General features: G+C 38.0%; 1 protein-coding gene across 1 annotated transcript in view; it reads right to left on the reverse strand.

Moving 5' to 3' along the window:
* The window catches only part of LOC129765787 (uncharacterized), a 41019-nt gene extending 35157 nt beyond the window's left edge, over window positions 1-5862 (reverse strand). Inside the window, exon 1 of the mRNA XM_055766219.1 lies at window positions 5584-5862. The gene's annotated coding sequence lies outside the window, so the exon portion shown is untranslated. The remainder of the gene's footprint in view (window positions 1-5583) is intronic.
* Between the last annotated feature and the right edge of the window lie 13806 nt (window positions 5863-19668).

The raw sequence follows: 19668 nt of genomic DNA on the forward strand, positions 1-19668 counted from the left end.
TACGTAGGATCTATAGTGAAAAACGTACTTTTTCGTTTATTTCACACCATCCTCAAAAGATTCGAGATAAACATTTGAAAATATACTGAATATGCATCTTACTACGGTGTATCAAGAAAAAATATCAAAAAAAAAAAATCCATCAAAAATTTTAGTACTAAAAAAATATTGAAATTTTGAATTTTTTTTTTTTGGGATTTAGAGATTAAGTACTACTCTAATTCATATTTAAATGTGTTTCTACGGCTTTTCTACATATGTGTGATTTTTTTCAGATTTTTTCCAGTGTTACGCGGTAACAAAAAACATTTTTTTATATATTTCCAAATAATCTGGCTATGTAAGAGAGTAAAAAGTCCCTCAAACCAAATCACCAGCTGTATGGAAAATATTGTATAGGATACTAAAAAGAAATTTTGGCAATAGTACCATATATCTGAGTCATTATATGGTACACCATATGATCTATGGTGAAAAAGGCACCTTTTCGTTTTTTTCACGTCATTCTCAATAGCTTTGAGACAACAATATGAAAAAAAAAACTGAAAGTACATCTTACTTAGGTGTATCGATCAATATTTTCAAACAATTTTTTCATCAGAAAATCTTACACTAAAAAAATTTTGAAATCAATTTTTATCTTTATTTTAAATTAATTTTTTTTTTATTTTGACATTCAGTACTACTCTAGTTTGTATTCAAATTTCTTCCTACGTCTATTTCAGGCATATGTAATTCTTTTCCGAATGTTTAGAGTGTTTTTCGCGGTACAAAAAAAAGTATATATATTTTCGAAATTTTGAAAAAAATATTACTCTGAGGCCCAATTTTACTCTAATTTTTATTTAAATGCGTTCGTATGTGTTGTTTTTTTTCACATGTAGCGTATTTTTTTTCTTGAATTTTAAGAGGGTTGCGCGGAGAAAAAATTCTTTTTGACGTAGATCTACGTCTTTCAGGAAAGGTGCCAAATGAGAAAACAGGTCACGTTTTTATGAAATAAAGTTAACGTTAATAGCTATTTTCACAGCGAACGGATTCTGATGAATTGCATACCAATCGAATTGGAAATTCTGTTAGATTTGTTTGATATGCTATACATTGCAATTCTCTAATCCCTAAACGTTTTAAATTAATGAAAACTGGAAGCATTCCCATTTTCCTATACATTTGTTCCATTGAAAGGTTAGATGTTATTCCACGTCAAAACAAGCGGATTGAACAATTTAATTCCGTGTTCTACGTCGAAAGTGCGGTCGTGTCCTAGATACAACCTCTTACCACTTTTTTTTTTGCATTTTTAATTTATTTTGAATTTGGAGACCCATTACTGCTCTAATATTTTTTAAATTTTGTTTTTCATATGTCTAAAATTTGTCGGTATATTTGGAGCATTGCACTGTACAACTTTTTTTCTCGTATCTTAAAATATATGAGATTATCTTTACATTGGGTTTAGAAGGTTTACCAAATTCATCAGTATGATAGAGCTATGTGAGAAAAAAATAAAGTCCTTGTGGTAAGATCATTCGGATTAATGAGAAGAACACTTAAAAAAATCCAATTTGCTTTTTTTTAATATTCTAATCTTACAATTGAAAACACGAATACAATAAAATAATCGATTTCAAAAAAATTAAAAAAATGAGTGGGTTATATCTATGATATAACCGCAAGGTTGACGTGGAACTAACTTACCTTAGCAATCATTCGTTTGTATTGATTAAATTCTTGATTGAATGAAACAGTTTCCAAATTCAATTGAGTTCAATATATTTGCTCTGTGAGTGAAAAAAATGAACAAATGCCGTGTAAAGTCAATTCATTTATTGTGATTGATTGTTCTTCGTTACAAGTAAATTTAATGACGGACCTTTTACGTTTGGTATGATGACTAGAACAAAATATATGTACGGAAGAATTATCAAACGTTTGATGAACCAGCCTAAGGCTGAAAATCTTTCCAATAAAGACAAAAAAAATTTATCAAACGATTATTTTATTTTACATTTCCCTCTGAAGTTTACATCCCAAAAGTGTACATACTTCTCGAATCTCGAATTTGCTTGAAACTGGGAAGTTCATTCGCTTCTAGTGGCTGCACGATTTTCCCAGGTTCCTAAGTTTAGAAGATCATGTTAGGACAGACATATTCCACTCTGCACAAAGGCAAGCGAGGACAAAAGTACTCGCAGTTTGCATTTATTTGCAGAGCCGATTTCCCCAGAAACCACGGTTTTGAAGTCTGTGTTAGGGAAACACATTTCAATCGGAACAAAAATACCCCCGATTTGTATGAATTCGCAATGCCGATTTCCCCACGCTCCATGGATTTGAAGTCTGTGTTAGGGAAACACATTCCAGTCGGAACAAAAATACCCCCGACTTGCATGAATTTGAAATACCGATTTCTCCAGGCACCTTGGTTTCGAAGTCTCTATTAGGGAACACATTTCGGTGGGAACAAAAGCTCCCCCTACTTTCGTGTGTTCTTCTTCTTCTCTTTGGCTTTAAGAGGGTTTAAACTTTTCAGTTCACTCGCCTCTAGGCTCTTTCGTGTGTTTGCAATGCCGATTTCGCTGCTTGGTTTTAAAGTCTGTGTTAGGGAACATTTTTCGATGAGAACTGCTGCCGAAGTCCCCCTACTTTCATGTATTTGCAATGCCGATTTCCCCAAGGCTGCTTGGTTTTGATGGCTGTGTTAGGGAAACCGTAAATCGGGCCAATCAAAACGATGCAGTTAGTGCGTTTAGATAACGCCTAATATTTTACAGTTATTCAATTGTTTATCTAATGAAAAACAACATTTTGTTAGTTGCGATAGATGCGTAGAAATATTCCCTATCAAGTGATGCAAACATCTCTCCTATCCAGTACGAAATGTTCGAGCTATAAGCATTCGAAATCTTTCATTTTTTCCTGCATGTTCTGTGGTTAGGTTTTCATTTTACCCTCCGTATATTCCGGTTAGACGTAGTCCCACGTCAAAAAAAAAATGCAGACGATGAAGAAAATTATTTTTGTGCGCCGCAATGCTATTAAAAATTTAGGAAAAATTACGCCACATGTAGAAAAAAGACACGTACGAACGCATTTAAATAAAAATTTGAGCAGATGTGGGTCTCAAAGTTATATTTTTTTCGAAATTTCGAAATGCCACAAAATCTATAACATTTTTTTTATACTGTGTATTTATTTTTTTTATTATTAGAAGATAATATAGTTTGAAGATATTTATCAATCTAGAAAAGCCGTAGGAGCACATTTAAATATGAATTAGAGTAGTATTGAAGCTCTAAATCCCAAAAGTTTGGCATAATTCAGTCTTTTTCCAAGCTGTTAACATTGTTTGTTTTCCGTCATCATAAGGGCTTCGTTGGTGCCTTTGAGAATGCATCAATGCATTAAACTGGCGTTATGGCGAAGCAGGCGTTAATGTTGAGCGCCAAAAAAATATTTGGTGGTTGTTATTAACAAAAAAGAGTTTATTTCGCTTGTTTAGTCACCAAGAAAGTAAATGTCGTTCTGGAATTTTGTATGTGGTTAGATTTCGCTTGCCAGTAGCAAAACCTCCTCCGCTAAGGGTGACAGCTGCGCATCCCTCGAGCATGAGAAAGTAATGGAACTTTTTTCGAGGCCGGTAATATTAACATAAGCGTTTCTTTTGAGAATAGCGCAAAATGATGAGAAGTGTTTATATTCCTAGTAGTTTCAAGCCACCAATGTATGGCGACTTATATAAAATAACAGTGTAGTTCTACGTCAACAATGCAGTCGTATCTTGGACACAACCTTCTTTCATTTTTTGTTTTATAGTTGTCCGGGCCGTAACAACCCTTTTCAAAAATTAGCCGTGATCATATATAAAAAACTACCGTAAAATGGCTTCGTACCTAGCGCTCAACAAGTTGGAAAAGTTTCAGCTAAATCAAAAATATGAAATTAACTCCTTGAACGGAAATGACGAGTCCAGCTCGTCATAAACTTTCCTGAACAAACTGACAATGACGAGCTGGACTCGCCTGAAACTGAATGTTCCGGAGTGTTTTGAGAAGTAACATACCTTTGAAACTTACTAGTCATCATTAGAGCAGTGCTGACTGAAACTGAATTGTCGTTCAAGGGGTTAAAATGGTTCCGCATTGATTGGTGGAATACCTCTGCAATTTTTTTTTTTTGTTTATATCAAGTACCATTATTCATTATCCATAGGGGCTCCGTGAATATGTTAACTAGACATTAAGATTTGTTTAAAAGAAGTGTAAACTGACACATTGTTGACTAAAGTATAGACTTAGTATGGATCCTTGTTGTAGTGGTTGAGAGCCAGAGATGCTTGGTTTGAAGATATGTCTCCATTTAGAAGACATTGAGGACATTTGAAAACATTACTGGGAATACATTACGTGGGTTTTTGAGAGATATTATTTCCACGAAATTCTAACTATTGGCCAGAAATATCGTCAAAAAGAATAGGGCTTTTGTCTCAGTGTCATTCGCTCTCTTTTTTCATCAGTGTCACTTCTTTTTTTTTTGTTGTTAGCAACTGAAATATCTATCTCGGGGTGATTCACTTGGTTTTTTTTCTAACTTTTCCGAGTAGAGAATTCAAGACAAATTCAAGACTTTTACTTCAAATTCTGGAGAACTTCCAGCGGTCTGGATACATATTGTCTCTAAAAACATTAGTTCAATTGCCTGCGAGAATTCTAATGATTTCGACATTGTATTTTTATTATTTTGTGCTATACTATACAATAAACTAACCTAGATGTTTCAAACCACCACCTCACAAATGGAAGGTTTTCCGGTTACATACCGTTTCAATAATTAGTTTTATCGATATGGTTTGGGTTACAACAAAAACTTCAAAGCTTAAATGAACAAACTGAGTTATCACAGTTCCATTTTTATGGAAGAACTAGGGCTACATACATCAAGGTAAGTTTATTGAAACGCGCTATATAACAATACCAATTAGAATAAACACTGAATAAGCTATAAAACTTTGTTCAAAAGTAAGTTATGAAGTTTAGTTTCTTCCGCTATGACTGTGAAGTCATTTGAAGACATTTTTTCGTACCACGTGAAGACATTTGAAAAAAATCACCTGGCATCCCTGCGGACAGCAGACATACGACCATGAAGGGTAAAAAAGACACCAAACAAATTATATTCCAGATTTTCGATCGGAAGCAAAGGTAGATAAACCCTTAGAAAAAAAAATAACCCAAGAATTTGTTGAACTAACCACATTCCGTAATTCTTGTTTGCATCCATTTGTCGTCTGAACAGCAAGAAATCACTGTCAATCCGTTAAAATCACGGCGTACTTAGCGTGTGTTCACGAACAGCAACAAAAAAAAATTGACAGAATATCGATCATAACTTTAGTGCCGACTGAGTGCTACTAATGCTACAAAAAAACCGCAATCGGGTTAGTCAGCGAACCTTCCAGCCAACGCAATTCAACTAACCACGTGGAACACCAAACATCAACCACTAATCTTCTGGTTCACAAACTGCACAACAGGAAACAGAACAAGAAACCGATAACCAGGAAATGGAATGTCGATTGAATACCTGTCTTTCTATCTGCACGCGCAGCCTCCGTCTGCATGGGTCAATCTCTAACAGGTTTTCTTTTTCCAAAAACTTCACGTTAGCACGAAATTATTATTATTTGCACTAACTTTCCGTAGATCGTCATTGTTTTTAACATCGACCACACCAATGACAGTGTCACAAAAATGCTCCAGCCACCCACAATCACTTTCTTCTGGTGGAAAATGCACTCGACTAAAATCAAATAAAATTGACGATTTAAAAAAACGCTCGCCACCGAAATCGATCCAATTGGGTAGGCGTGCAAACTTCGAATGCTGGTACATTAGCGGCAGTTGAGTTTCAAAACGCAGCCGCATCCAATCGAATGAACCCACCGACGGGGAACTCGCGCAACAACAGGTGAGAGCACTCACCTGGGTTTGTTTTTGTTCATTCACCGGATGGTGGGCCGCGAACGAAGAGCGACACGCCGCTCGTTACCACGTGCACGTGCTATCGGTGCTATTCCTTATTTGGTCGTGAGCTTGATTTTTGTTATTGTGGTTGTTTTATGTTTATTCGCGGAAAACAAACTTCGAGAAATGCTGCTGCCGCAAAAGCTCACAGTGATATATCGAATGGCGCTTTGAACGCTTTCGGATGAATATGGGATGAAATCTTCGTTGCAAGAAATCGCCTTGTACAGAATTTCGTTTTCCACGTATTCTCTCATTCCCACCCCCCCATTCTAATTTTGGACCAAGAAGAATGGCCAAGTGATTCGTTTGTAGGCTTTCGAAAATTCCCATTTGGATAATACGGAGCAGAAAATGTTAAAAACGGTTGATTCTTTGGCGACTCTCTGTAACTCTGTTTATTTATATAGTGTTCCCAAAATTTACCCTAGAGAGATCCCACGCCAAATCGGCCGACCAATTAAAATATATATAAAATTGGTTAGTCCTAGGATAAAACGTTATTTACACCCATACCTCACTTTACGGCCTAGAATCGTTCCACAAAATTTGGCCGCAAAGCGAAAAGCCGGGGCGGGGCAAAGGTGCGCACCTAACTGTTGTCGTCCAATAACTCTTGAAATAAAAGCGTATAAAATTTCTTTTGCTTACCAAATTGTAACTATACATATTACCTTCGAAACGTAGTACAAGCACTTCTCGATAGGTATTTGTAATTGGACAAATACCTATTTAAATACAAAAACACAAATGCGCACCTTTGCCCCATTTTTTTTTCCCTGTTGGATGTGAACCACTGCGTCCATTATTCTGAACAATTGAAAGAACCGGTGCTAAAATCTCAATAACTAAAAATTACTAAAAATCTAAAAAAACTAAAAATCAATTGATACTTCTTGATTATCCTATTCATAGAACATGTGAAGTTAATTAAGACACCCTGTTATGCATAAAACTGTCAAATGAAAAAAAAAAAAAAAAAAAAAAAATATATATAAAAATATATATATATATATATATATATATATATATATATATATATATATATATATATATATATATATATATATATATATATATATATATATATATATATATATATATATATATATATATATATATATATATATATATATATATATGTATATATACACGCTGACCCGGCAAACGTTGTTCTTCCATATAAATTGTTCCTAACGAATATGTTGGGTGTTAAATAAAACATAACTGATGTATTAAGTAAGTGTGTTTGAATGTTTCAACGATCTATGAAATTAATCGAATGTGATCGATAAAGAAGAACGAATGAAATGATTTGATCGGATGTTTATATGTTTAATGTATTTCATTAACCCATTTTGTGCCAAGCGCTCGAAGAATCGAACTTTGATAATTTTTAATGCCTTTGGAAAGCAACCAAATGATACTGTTTTTGCACCAAATGGAAGTTCAATTTATTAGCTAACACTTACCATCAATTTCGTTCAATTTTGCATAACTTTATTGGGCAGTAAATTTGATTTAAAGCAAGTATGTTTGAAAGGTGTTTTCAATTTCAATGAAAAAAAACGGATGAAATACAAAAACACGTGAACTTTTCTACAGTATAACTGCGATAGAAGAACATACATAACAGCCGGGGAAATTGAGTGTTCAAAAAATCGAACGTTAACCATAACGGACATTTCTGTTCTGCTGAATCAATACCAATAAATCTGACCTCCGCAGCGCATTCTAGTTTGTTTACTTTGGAAGACGGAAGGTTTTTTCATTTTTTTCAGAAATTTCAATTGTGAATATTTGTTAGTATCAATTAACTCAGCAAATATTATCGAAAAATTGCATTTCTGTCCGTGATAACCTTAGATGATGGCAGTCCGTAGAATTTCGTGTGTGGAGGAGTTGGAGAAAATCAGTGCGTGGAAGAATGGTTCTAATGAGATTGCTGAGTGAATATTCTCCCGCCGGATTGGGTGGGTGATCTCATCGATGAAGAAAACCTAAATGATGATTCTATTCAACAGGATAATAACCTCCCAACCCTCTAGCCAGCAGCGTATTTGTACTTTGCAGATTTTGAAAAATGTTCGATTTTTCGGGAAATGGATAATCGGAAACAAATACTTGTTGAGCATTAACATTTTTCCACGGACAACAATCTAAATGAAAGCAATAGCATTCGTTTGAAAAAAAAGTCGGCCGGTAATAAATTAAAACTACATGAAAGAAGAAAGGTCATTCGCTATCCAACTCTTGACGAGTAAAGTTCAGTGTCGGTATTGTGCGTTGCCACTTTTGCTATTGTGCTATTGGTACGAGTGTATCGTGTACGAGTGAAGGTCATTGCTGTCCGCGACCTGACCTTTTGTGAAGTGGAACGAAGGAACAAAGGAAGCAGCGCTCTTGCAGCGAGCCGGATTGCGGCTGTTGAACTGATTCGACATAACGGGATCGCCATCGCGTGACTGTCGCAAACGGGATTCATCATCACGTGGCTCCGTAAGCTATTCTTGCACTATTGTGTTGTCTCCGTAGCGCGTAGCCTCTGTCTCTCCCTGATTAGGGCAGTAGAGTGCATTATTGGAACAACTTTTATATTAAGGTACACATATTTATTATTAATATTACTATTCAATTATTTGTTCATTGTTTAATATTATTATCATAATTTTTTTTTGCTATTTTTTTTGTTGAGATTATTGTTAAAATCAATAATAAATTAGAAATAAGACAGAAATTTTTGTAAAATGGAGAATAGTGGAGGATCTCCAGAGATGGAGATCTCCGATAATGAATCTTATACAAGATCTGGGAAGAAACATAAACGAGTCCCTCATAAGGAAGATAATTCTTCTGGGGACGAATCCGCTCATCCTACCAAGCCCCCCTCTAAGCAAATTGCAAGCCTCCCTTCTCAACCCACTGTTACTTCCACTCCCCCTCTCCCATCATCGATTTCGCTTCCCCCTTCTGATGCTTCCGATCCAACCCAATCCTCGTCCTCGTCCTCGTCTTCCCCCTCTGTTGTCTCCGCTCCACGTGTCAGAGTTTATCCAGAAGATGCACCTGGAACTGGCCCGTGGGTTGTTTTCCTCCGGCCAAAACCGAAAGGAAAAAACCTTAACGTGATTCAGATCATGAAAGATCTGGCCAGATACACTTCTGTATCTGAAATTCGCAGGGTTAGACCGAACAAATTGCGAGTTGTCGTGAATGACCGGAAACACGCAAACGAGATTGTTGCTGATCAACATTTCACTCTCGAATATCGAACATTTATACCCTCCCATAACGTAGAAATTGAGGGGGTGATAACTGAAACGGGTCTGACGAGCGAACAAATAAAAGCAGAAGGAAAAGGCAAGTTCAAGAAGCTCCCCTCAATGGAAGTGAAAATCTTGGACTGTCGTCAACTTGGGAAACTTTCCCATGATGGTGACCAAACTAAATTTACGCCGTCCGACTCGTTTCGAGTCACCTCTGCTGGTGCCGCCCTCCCTGACTACGTTATGGTGGACAAATTGAGACTACCTGTGCGACTCTTCGTGCCAAAGCCCATGACTTGCAACAAATGCAAGTCAGTTGGTCACACTTCGGATTATTGTGCCAACAAGGAACGCTGTGCCACTTGCGGAGAGCAATATGAGGGGAAATTCTGCAGTGCGACTGAGCATAAATGTCCATATTGCGGGGGATCCCCACACGCGCTCTCAGCTTGTGAGACTTACAAGAGTCGCTGGGAGAGACAGAAGCGCTCTTTAAAGGAACGCTCGAAGCGCACATTTGCGGAAATTTTAAAGGGCGCTTCGCCATTGACCCAACAACAAGAACAACCAATCTCAACACACAATACCTTTTCCACGTTGCCAGTTGATGAAATGGAAGCGGACACAGCTAGCGGGGGCACACCGTTTATTTTCAAAGGGAATCCCCGGCGCAAAAATGTGACCGCTCCCAAAGTTCAAGAACAAGTCCCCCCGGTGATACCCCCAGTTAGCTTGCCTAAAAAATCGAGTGCAGCGGACAAGCAAAATCAGGTTCCTCCTGGCTTCCGTGGGAATATTTCATCTTCGAACGACCCAGCACTCGAGGGGACATCAAAAACCCCAACTGTCCCTATTTTTCCGTCCAGCTCAACTTCCCAATCGGGATTTATAAAGTTGTCTGACCTTTTGGATCAAATCTTCAAGTGTTTTAATGTTTCCGACTCCATCAGAACCATTGTCATCTCAATGCTTCCAGTATTAAAGACAATTTTGCAACATTTGATGCAAACATGGCCCCTCCTTGCAATTTTGCCTTGAGTCTCGAGGTTTTGGCAGGCCTACTCCCACTAATAGATCGCTTCAATTTATTATCTCTTCGGTTCCTCATCCGGTGTAAGGTTATGAACCCATTGGTGATCGGAAATTTTGAGCAGCTGATCGAGCTAAATTTTCACTCCGGATTCATGAGTTCATATCATGAATTCATCTCCATGCAGGTTGATCCTTCTTCGTATATTCCCAACCGTGTTTGTTTCCCTGACTACATCAATTCCTCTGTGCATTTTGATCTGTCCATGAAGCAAGATATCCATGGATATTCAGATTACCAACGATCGAGGATCGCTCCAACGATCTTCGATGAAAAGTATGGGGGTATCAATTGTGATAATATGTACTTTACTGATGGGTCCACTATAAAAGAGTCCACAGGATTTGGAGTGTTCAACGAATTTTTTAGCACCTCACACAGTCTTCAGAATCCTTGCTCAGTGTATATTGCTGAATTGGCAGCAATTCATTGGGCGCTGGACAGCGTCGCCTCACGACCTGTTGAACACTATTACATTGTAACGGATAGTCTTAGCTCTGTCGAAGCTATCCGTCCAGTGAGGCCGGAAAAGCACTCGCCGTACTTCCTTGAGAGAATACGTGAAATTTTGAGTGCTTTATCCAGACTAATGAGACAGCCCTCTCATTACCCGGAATGGAGCAATGTGAAGGGACCCAGACAAAGGTAATGACATAACAGCCATTACCTTTGTCTGGGTCCCTTCACATTGCTCCATTCCGGGTAATGAGAGGACTGACTCATTAGCAAAGGTAGGTGCAATTGAAGGCGATATTTATCAGCGTCAAATCGCCTTCAATGAATTTTATTCTTTAGTCCGCAAAAATACCATCGCTAACTGGCAACGCAAGTGGAATGAAGATGAATTGGGCCGGTGGTTTCACTCGATTATCCCTAAGGTTAGCCTCAAACCGTGGTTCAAAAGTCTGGACTTGAGTCGGGACTTTATTCGCACCTTCTCCCGACTCATGTCCAATCACTGTTCGTTAGATGCACTACTCTTCCGTTTCAATCTTGCCAGCAGCAATCTCTGCGTTTGTGGCCAAGGTTATCACGACATCGAGCACGTTGTTTGGTCGTGCGAGGTGTATCTGGTCGCCAGATCGAATTTAGAAAACTCCCTTCGGTCCCGAGGAAGACAGCCCAATGTGCCGGTGAGAGATGTGTTGGCTCGGTTAGACCTTGATTACATGTCCCATATATATGTTTTCCTTAAAGCTATAGATCTTCGTGTGTGATTGTCCCTACATCCTTATACCCTCCTTTTCTTCCTTTGCGGGTAATTCGTCCCCTTGCTATAAATAGTAGAATAAGTTGAAATGTAAATACACTATAGATATACGAATAGATTTATGAAATGAGTGTTCATCAACATTGTTACAATTTCCTTATATCCCATCCTTCTCCTAAAAATATGTCACTCTCCTAAACTCGAGTACACCGCGAGTAATAGGTTTTCCACCTTACTAACCATAGATGTAAGAAAATTGTTTATATATATAGTCTCAAAATTATATTTAAGAATTCGGCTCCTTTAAACTTAAGTAACTGAGCCTGTAAAAATAAACGAATTGATAAAAAAAAAAAGAAAGAAGAAAGGTCGCATCTCACCATAGGTGGATCAATTCAGGTTTATACTTGGAAGCTTTCATTCCTCTGTGCTTGTTAGTCCCGAAATGTAAAATTAATGCATTTATTAATGCCGTATATTAGCTTACTAAAGTGACCTTCAGTTCACAGTATGTTTGTAATTGCAAGAAAAAGTGCAGGCTTCGGCCAATACTCGATTTCCCGCAAAATGAAGTTGGGAAAAAAAATTATTCTTGAACATTGGGGTTCAAATTCTGTCTCGTTGATGGAAAATACTCCCTTGTCATTTTCAAGATGAACGGCTAAATTTATAGCTGGGTCATGTTCATGAATTGGGAAACCAAAGATACGCCAGGCAACTTCAATGGAGCTGATACAGAGCTAATTTTAGTTTTAAATTTTTGTTTTAAAAGCGTTTTTTCCACCCTAATATCCATTTTGCATATTTGCTCCACAGAAATGGAACACAGAGCTCAATGTTGTCTATGTTGAATTGCATCGCAAGGTTGACACATTTGCATAACTTGATTGGACTTGAGTCGAACGGATTTCAGAATGCAAAATAACTCTGACGCTGTTACGGCGTTGCTCACGATAGCGTTTTTCAAGTGAATGTATTCTTCATCAAGCCACTTATGTTGATTAGATCGTAGGAATCGCAGTCGTTCACTCTCTACCTTCGCTTACATGTCGATCATGATTTGTTGGTACAGCTCACGACATCATATAATGACATCATACGCTATACTTAAAATCCATCGAGCGCACTCCTTTATTTTATTCGTCTGATATAGCTATTCATAAATATTATTTCAAAATGAGTAATGATGTTCATAATGAATGGAGTACCTATAGTAGTAACATGTTGTTCTTTCAAGACGGTCGGGCATTTTTCGTCAAAGATATTTCTTCTGACTTGCATTGTGGTCACACACATTCTAGAGCTTGCCACTCAGAATAAATTCAAGGCTTGTTGTTTGGTAGAGGAATCTCAACTAAGTACTACTAAAAATGATGCAAGTAATACTACGATGAGAAGGCGAATGTTGAGAACGTTAGTGCTATTGAAGAAGAACATGGAGAAAGTCGTATGAAAGATGTGCGTTAACGATGGATTCAAGATTATTGTTTTTTCTTCGAATCACAATTTCTCGCGTCATTGTGCAGACACCTTCTATGAGTTTAGTAACGCTTGCGCACTGAATTTAGACACGTGCTCTCCAGCAGATGTTTTATCAGAATTGGTGACAATAACGTGATTGCTATTTTGTAAACCGAGCAAGTGTGATTTGAAGTATTTCAATAATTCGTTGTGCTCATTCAAAAATACTTCCAGCTCGCGGGCGATATACCTGGCTTTAGACGAAGTGAAGTTACTTGCGAATATGTGGATGAAAGTTCGATCTAGCGCCATCTGTTATTTAACAACATAAATAAATTCGTTCTGTTTGAAAAACGACCAACGGTTAAATTTTTTGAATATTGTTTATACAAAACTATAAATAGGGTATGGGGTTTAAATTTCTGGTTATATGTATTGAAGCAAAATTTAAGAAAAAAAATTAAAATAAAAATTCTGGATAGAGGCACTCTAATCGGTATTAAATATTTAGTAATCGGTATCCTAGCGGTATCGTATATAGTTTACAACCTATTCTCATGCTTACCAAGTTTTTTTTACATAATTTCATCAAAATCGGTCGAGCCGTTTCGGAGAAATTCGGTAACAAACACCGTGACACGAGATTTTTATATATATAGATATAAATGGATTTCTGTCTGCCTGACTGATTGTTATGGACTCGGAAACTACAGAACCAATCGACATGAAAATTGATATGTAGGGGTTTTGGGGGTCGGAGAAGGTTCTTTTGATAGTTCGAGACCCCTCCCGCCTCACTAAGAGTGGGGAGGGGTCACAAATTTCTACATTACTCGAGAATTAATCAAGCAAATGAAACGAAATTTGGCATGTGGAGGTTTTAGGGTGCAATAAATAATTCTATGGTGGTTAGATACTCCTCCCCCTTCTCTTAGGGGAAGCTTCCATACAAATGAAACACAAATTTCTGCATTACTCGATAATCAATCAAACAAATGAAACCAAATTAGACATAGGGAGGTTTTGAGGCGCAATAAATGTTTTTACGGTAGTTAGACACTCCACCCTCCTCTCTTAGGGGGGGCTGCCATACAAATGAAACACAAATGTTTGAATTACTCTAGAATTAATCAAGCAAATGAAACTAAATTAGGCATAAATAAATGTAATGGAATATGCAAAATGCAATAAATGTTTTATGGTAGTTTAACACTTCTTTCCTCTCTCTAAATAAGGGGGGGGGGAGGGAGGTAGCTGAACAACTCGAGAACTAATCAACCAAATGGAATCAAACTTAGCATATAGAGGTTTTAGGGATCGATAAACGTTTCTATGGTAGTTCGACACAAATGAAACACAAACTTTTGCATAACTCGAGAACTAATCAAGCAAATAGAGCCAAATTTGAGATGGAAATTTGGGTAAGAGAAGTGCTTCTAAGAAAAGGGGTTCCATAAAAATAATGCACATATTTACCAACCAAAAAAATAACCAAACATATTCCAACCGAACATGACAATTGAAAATTTTCGAAAATCTCTAAAGGAAAATGGGAAAAATCGAAAAACTCAATTCGCATGTCTTCAACAATTACATATTGACAAGCGCTGTTAGTCTATTTGATGTTTGCGGTAGCAAAATTGATCTTCGGTCGAATGTGAAAATGGATTTTAATGTGATAAAACGCACTCCTATATCGTTTTCTATTTACACTGGACAATAGAATTAGAGGAACAGAATGCGAAGTCGCTATATTCCATTTTTTTATACTCCGCTTCAATCTTCAACCTACTGCTTATTGATGAAGAAGAAGACAGAAAGCTATAGCGAGATAGGTGCCAATCAGGAATACTCTGTTTGATACATTTTATAATCCTGATCGGCGCCGCAGACCAAATTTCCTTGGGCTCCAGAATAGCCTTATCAAGGTATTGAAGTCTGCGTCTAGTTAGAGCTCCACAATTACAGAGCAAATGTTCCGAGGTTTCGCTTTCGGTATTACAAAAACGACAAATATCATCTTGCACTAAACCAATGTTTTCGAGATGGTATTTACTCGGACAGTGTCCTGTTATAAGGCCTGTGATTGTGCCTAAGTCTTTCTTATTGAGACTCAGCAATTGTTGAGTAATTTTAATACTCGGCGTGATAATTTTTTTTGACTGGTTAAGTTGTACCGCCAACCAGTTGGCTGACACTTCCCGGTCTTCCCAGTTCTTCAGCTCACCTTTCAACACACAGTCAGATATTCCACAGAATGGTTCTGGACCAGTGAAAGGTGATCTTGAGCCGTTCCTGGCAAGTTCATCTGCTCGCTCGTTTCCCTCTATTCCACAATGGCCAGGAATCCAGTACAGTAGGACCGAACTTATCCGACTTATTTGCCGTAAGAGAAGAACACATTCCCAGACAATTTTTGAGGAGCATTTAAAAGCATTTAGAGCTTCAAGTGCCGCTTGACTGCCTGAGAATATACAGATGTTAGCATGTCTATATTTTCTCTTAAGGCAGACATTTGAGCATTCCATTATCGCAGCTATTTCTGCTTGAAAAACTGTTGGCCAGTTTCCCATAGCTACAGAGATTTTTGTTCTGGGACCATACACTCCAGCACCTGTTCTGATTCCCATTTTTGACCCATCAGTGTAGAACATGATTGAACCATTACGAACACTGGGACCGCCTTCATCCCATATTGAACGAGAAGGTTCGATTACACTGTATGGAATGTCGTAGTTAGTCCTAGGTTCCATCCAATCACTGTTCATTTCTGAGGATGGTCCTACGGGTAAGAGATTCAGGATGCTCAAGTGACCAATTTTGTCTCCGTCTAGTAGTTTTTTCCATTGTTTGAGCTTTAGAGCGCTTTTCTTAGCCTTTAGCTGAACATGTTGGTTCAGAGGTAGCAAGTGCCTTCGAGGGTGTGCTTCGCATTGCTCCAGTAATTGCAATGCATGCTAGTCGTTGGAGTTTGTTTAGCTTTTTTGTAGCTACAGTCTCCTTGGTCTTTGGCCACCAGACTATTGAGGCATAGGTTATCCTAGGCCGCACAATGGCAGTGTAGACCCACATTACCATTTTTGGTTTAAGGCCCCATGTTCTTCCTATCATTTTAGAACATGCCCATAGGGCTGTATTGGCCTTACTGATTATTGCATCTAAGTGCGCATTCCAGTTGAGTTTAGTATCTAGGATAACACCTAGATATTTCACTGAAGCGCTGCATTTTATTTCCACTCCCCCAAGATATAAAGACTGCGGATGCTTTTTTTTCTTTTTGGTGAATGGAACAATTGTTGTTTTTGAGGGATTTATGCTCAGACGTTCTGTGGTACACCAAGTATGTGTAAGGTTTAAGGCCATCTGCATTCTGCTCGATATCACGTCGTCGAACTTGCCTCGTATCATTATGACTAGATCATCGGCGAAGCCCACAATTTCAAAACCTTTTGCCTCTAAACTTGTCAGGAGGTCGTCAACTACTAGTGACCAAAGGAGAGGTGATAGAACGCCTCCTTGTGGGCAACCCTTTGTTGCAATCACATAATTAGACGACCCGCCCAGCTCCGAGGTGATTTTTCTGTGTGTGAGCATACCATGGATCCATTCGACTATACAGTTATCGAAGTGTCTTCTTCTCATTGCCTGTACCATTGATAGATAAGAAGCATTATCAAAAGCACCTTCGATGTCAAGAAACGCACATAATGCGGTTTCTTTTGATAAGAGAGATTTTTCAATTTTTGTCACAAGCATGTGTAGTGCTGTTATTGTGGATTTGCCTGATTGGTAGGCAAACTGGTATTTGGATAGTGACAGACTTTATGTATTCATATAATACTTTTTCCATAGTTTTCAACAGTATTGATGATAAACTAATTGGTCTGAAAGCCTTTGGAAGTGATTTGTCGCGTTTTCCCGCTTTTGGGATGAAAACTACTTTCACAAGTCTCCATATCGAAGGAATGTGCTCTAGTATCAGACTTGCCTTAAAGATCTCGATTAGAGACGGAATTAGTTTTGATTCTGCATTTTGAATCAGGGCTGGAAAAATCCCATCTGCACCTGCAGATTTGTAAGGTAGAAAGGATCTCACCGCGTTTACTACTCTGACCCTCGTGAAGACTAACCCAGCAACTATGTTAGCGACATCCTTTGCACTTTCGGGTCCTATGAGACGCCTTCGAGAGCATATTGTGTCGCCATTATAGCCAGGATTAGTATCCGAGTGGACAGATGTAGATCCCGGAAAGTGAGTCTTCATCAGTAAGTCTAGTACTTCTGAGGGGGTTTTTGTGAACGAACCGTCATCCTTTTTAAGCGATCCAAGCCCGTTCGAGTGGTCTTTTGCCAAAGTCTTGTTGAGTCTAGCAACCATTGGGGTATTTTCAATGCTTTCGCAGTTATATACCCAGCATTTTCATTTAGATCGTCTCAGTTCTCTACTGTACTCAGTTAGGGCTCTCTTATATTGAGACCAGTCCGAGGTAATTTTTGCTCTGTTGAACAGTTGACGCGCCGTTTTGCGAAGCCGTTCGAGCCTTTTATTCCACCAAGGAACGTTTCTTGTCGAAGAAACTTTTCTCAGTGGGCAATTACTGTTGTAGGCAGAGACTATCGTTTCATTTAATTCTTTTGTAGCTGATTCAAGCTGCTGAATCGACCTTTTTTTCGAATTTAGAGTTTTAGACTCGAGTTCAAGTGCATACCGATCCCAATTGGTTTTTTTGGGATCTCGGTATTCTCTATGAACTTCCATGCCACCATTCCATTCAAAAATAATGTGTCTGTGATCAGACAAAGACGCCTCATCGGAAACGTGCCAGTTATGGGTATTTTCTTGAATAGCCGGGCTGCACAGCGTTAAATCTAAGACTTCTTGTCTGATAGCGTTAATGAAGGTTGGTTCATTCCCTTTGTTAGCAATATCTATGTTGTTTGACGAGAGAAATTCTAAAAGACACTCACCTCGGTAGTTGATATCCGTACTTGCCCACATGGTGTGATGAGCGTTGGCATCACATCCGATAATGAAGTCCTTGTTAATTTCCCTGCAGTAGTTTACAAACGCCGCTACCTCTCGTGGAGGAACCTCAGGAACGTCGCCTGGAAAGTAAGCCGACGCAATTACGATCAAGGATGGAAAACAAGGGAGCATGATGTGATTTACGATTAATCGCAAACTGCGCAAATCGCAATCTGTGCAAACTGCGACTAACTATTAATCCTCACCCATCATAACCAAATGATTTTCTCTTGGTAACTCTGAGTTGACCAAAGCATTGCTAGACTGAAGCTAGTTCGAATAATTGAGTTACTCTCCTTCCTCGTTTTGTTTTCAACTCCTAACAAGAATTTGCTCCATGGGAATGATTGTCTCTATGACGTACACTTTACGATTCTCGCTCTCTCGTCCGGGCGTTCAATTTTCCTTTCCGAGCGCGTTTACTTCGATGAAACTGGGTAAAATAAAAAAATGCGCTACAGCAGATAGGACGACTTAAATGTTTTAATGTTTCACAGAGTATTTCTCAGATGGTGTTTAAATTAATCTACAAGAGACTACAAACAATAATCCCCCTCAAATCACTAATTTTATGAGTTAATGTAAATGCGTTATTGGCCAAGGCTATTACGACATCGAACACGTGGTCTTGCGAGATATATTTTTCCGCCAGCTCAAATACATACCTCTTTTTTCGGGCCCGAGTAAACTGGTGGCTAGAAAAGACTTTGATTACCTTGAATTAATCAAAAAACATAAATTAGCGCAAATATGTCAACATGTGTTTTTTTGTGTAAGCACGTAAATATTTGCTCATAATTTTTTTGGATTGTGGAACTCTACATAATTTGTATGCAGATAGACTATCCACAGTGTGTGGGGGGAATACTCATACAACTCAAATGGATAATGATTATCTGCTATCACAAAGCTGATAAATTTTTTGACGTTTTGTTTTACTATTGATTCATTCAAAAAAAAAAAAAGCTTTATTTTTAAATGTTTTCTTATCCTGAGACTGGCTCACCATATTGCACTGCTACTAAAACCGTAGGCTAACTTCAAGGATTTTTTTATTCATTTTCGGCGAATAATCAATAGAGTGCCGTGTTATGAAACATCAGAATAATAGCAAAAACAGGAAGTGGGTTATATCTATGGTATAACCGCAAGCGTGACGTAGGACTATCGTTGATTTAGAGATCATTTGTATGAAGTTGAATCTGAATTCATTCTGAATGAATGAATATTTGGAGAACTTCGAAAACGAGAGCGTTACGTTGGAGGTTTTATGCATCCAATATTGGATACGGAAATATCCTACTGATGGGGAAGAATAATCTTCTGAAGCTATCCTGTTAATTGCGATTGATTGAAAAACCACAAAACCAAATGTATTTGATCACAGTGTTACATGGAAAGAAAACATTCAAATAAACTCTTAAACATGAATATATTTTGAAAATTCCCAAAGGAACTGGCAGATTATTTTCAGTAACGATTAGTTATTTCCACATTTTCCTCGATACTGGAAGCCTACCAGTGGTTAATACCAACTCGATAACCACCTGTTAATAGCACTTGATTGAAACATATTTGGTCACAGTGTTACA

The sequence above is a fragment of the Toxorhynchites rutilus genome, chromosome 1 (genome assembly GCF_029784135.1).
Source record: "Toxorhynchites rutilus septentrionalis strain SRP chromosome 1, ASM2978413v1, whole genome shotgun sequence".
NCBI classification, from domain to species: Eukaryota; Metazoa; Arthropoda; class Insecta; order Diptera; family Culicidae; genus Toxorhynchites; species Toxorhynchites rutilus.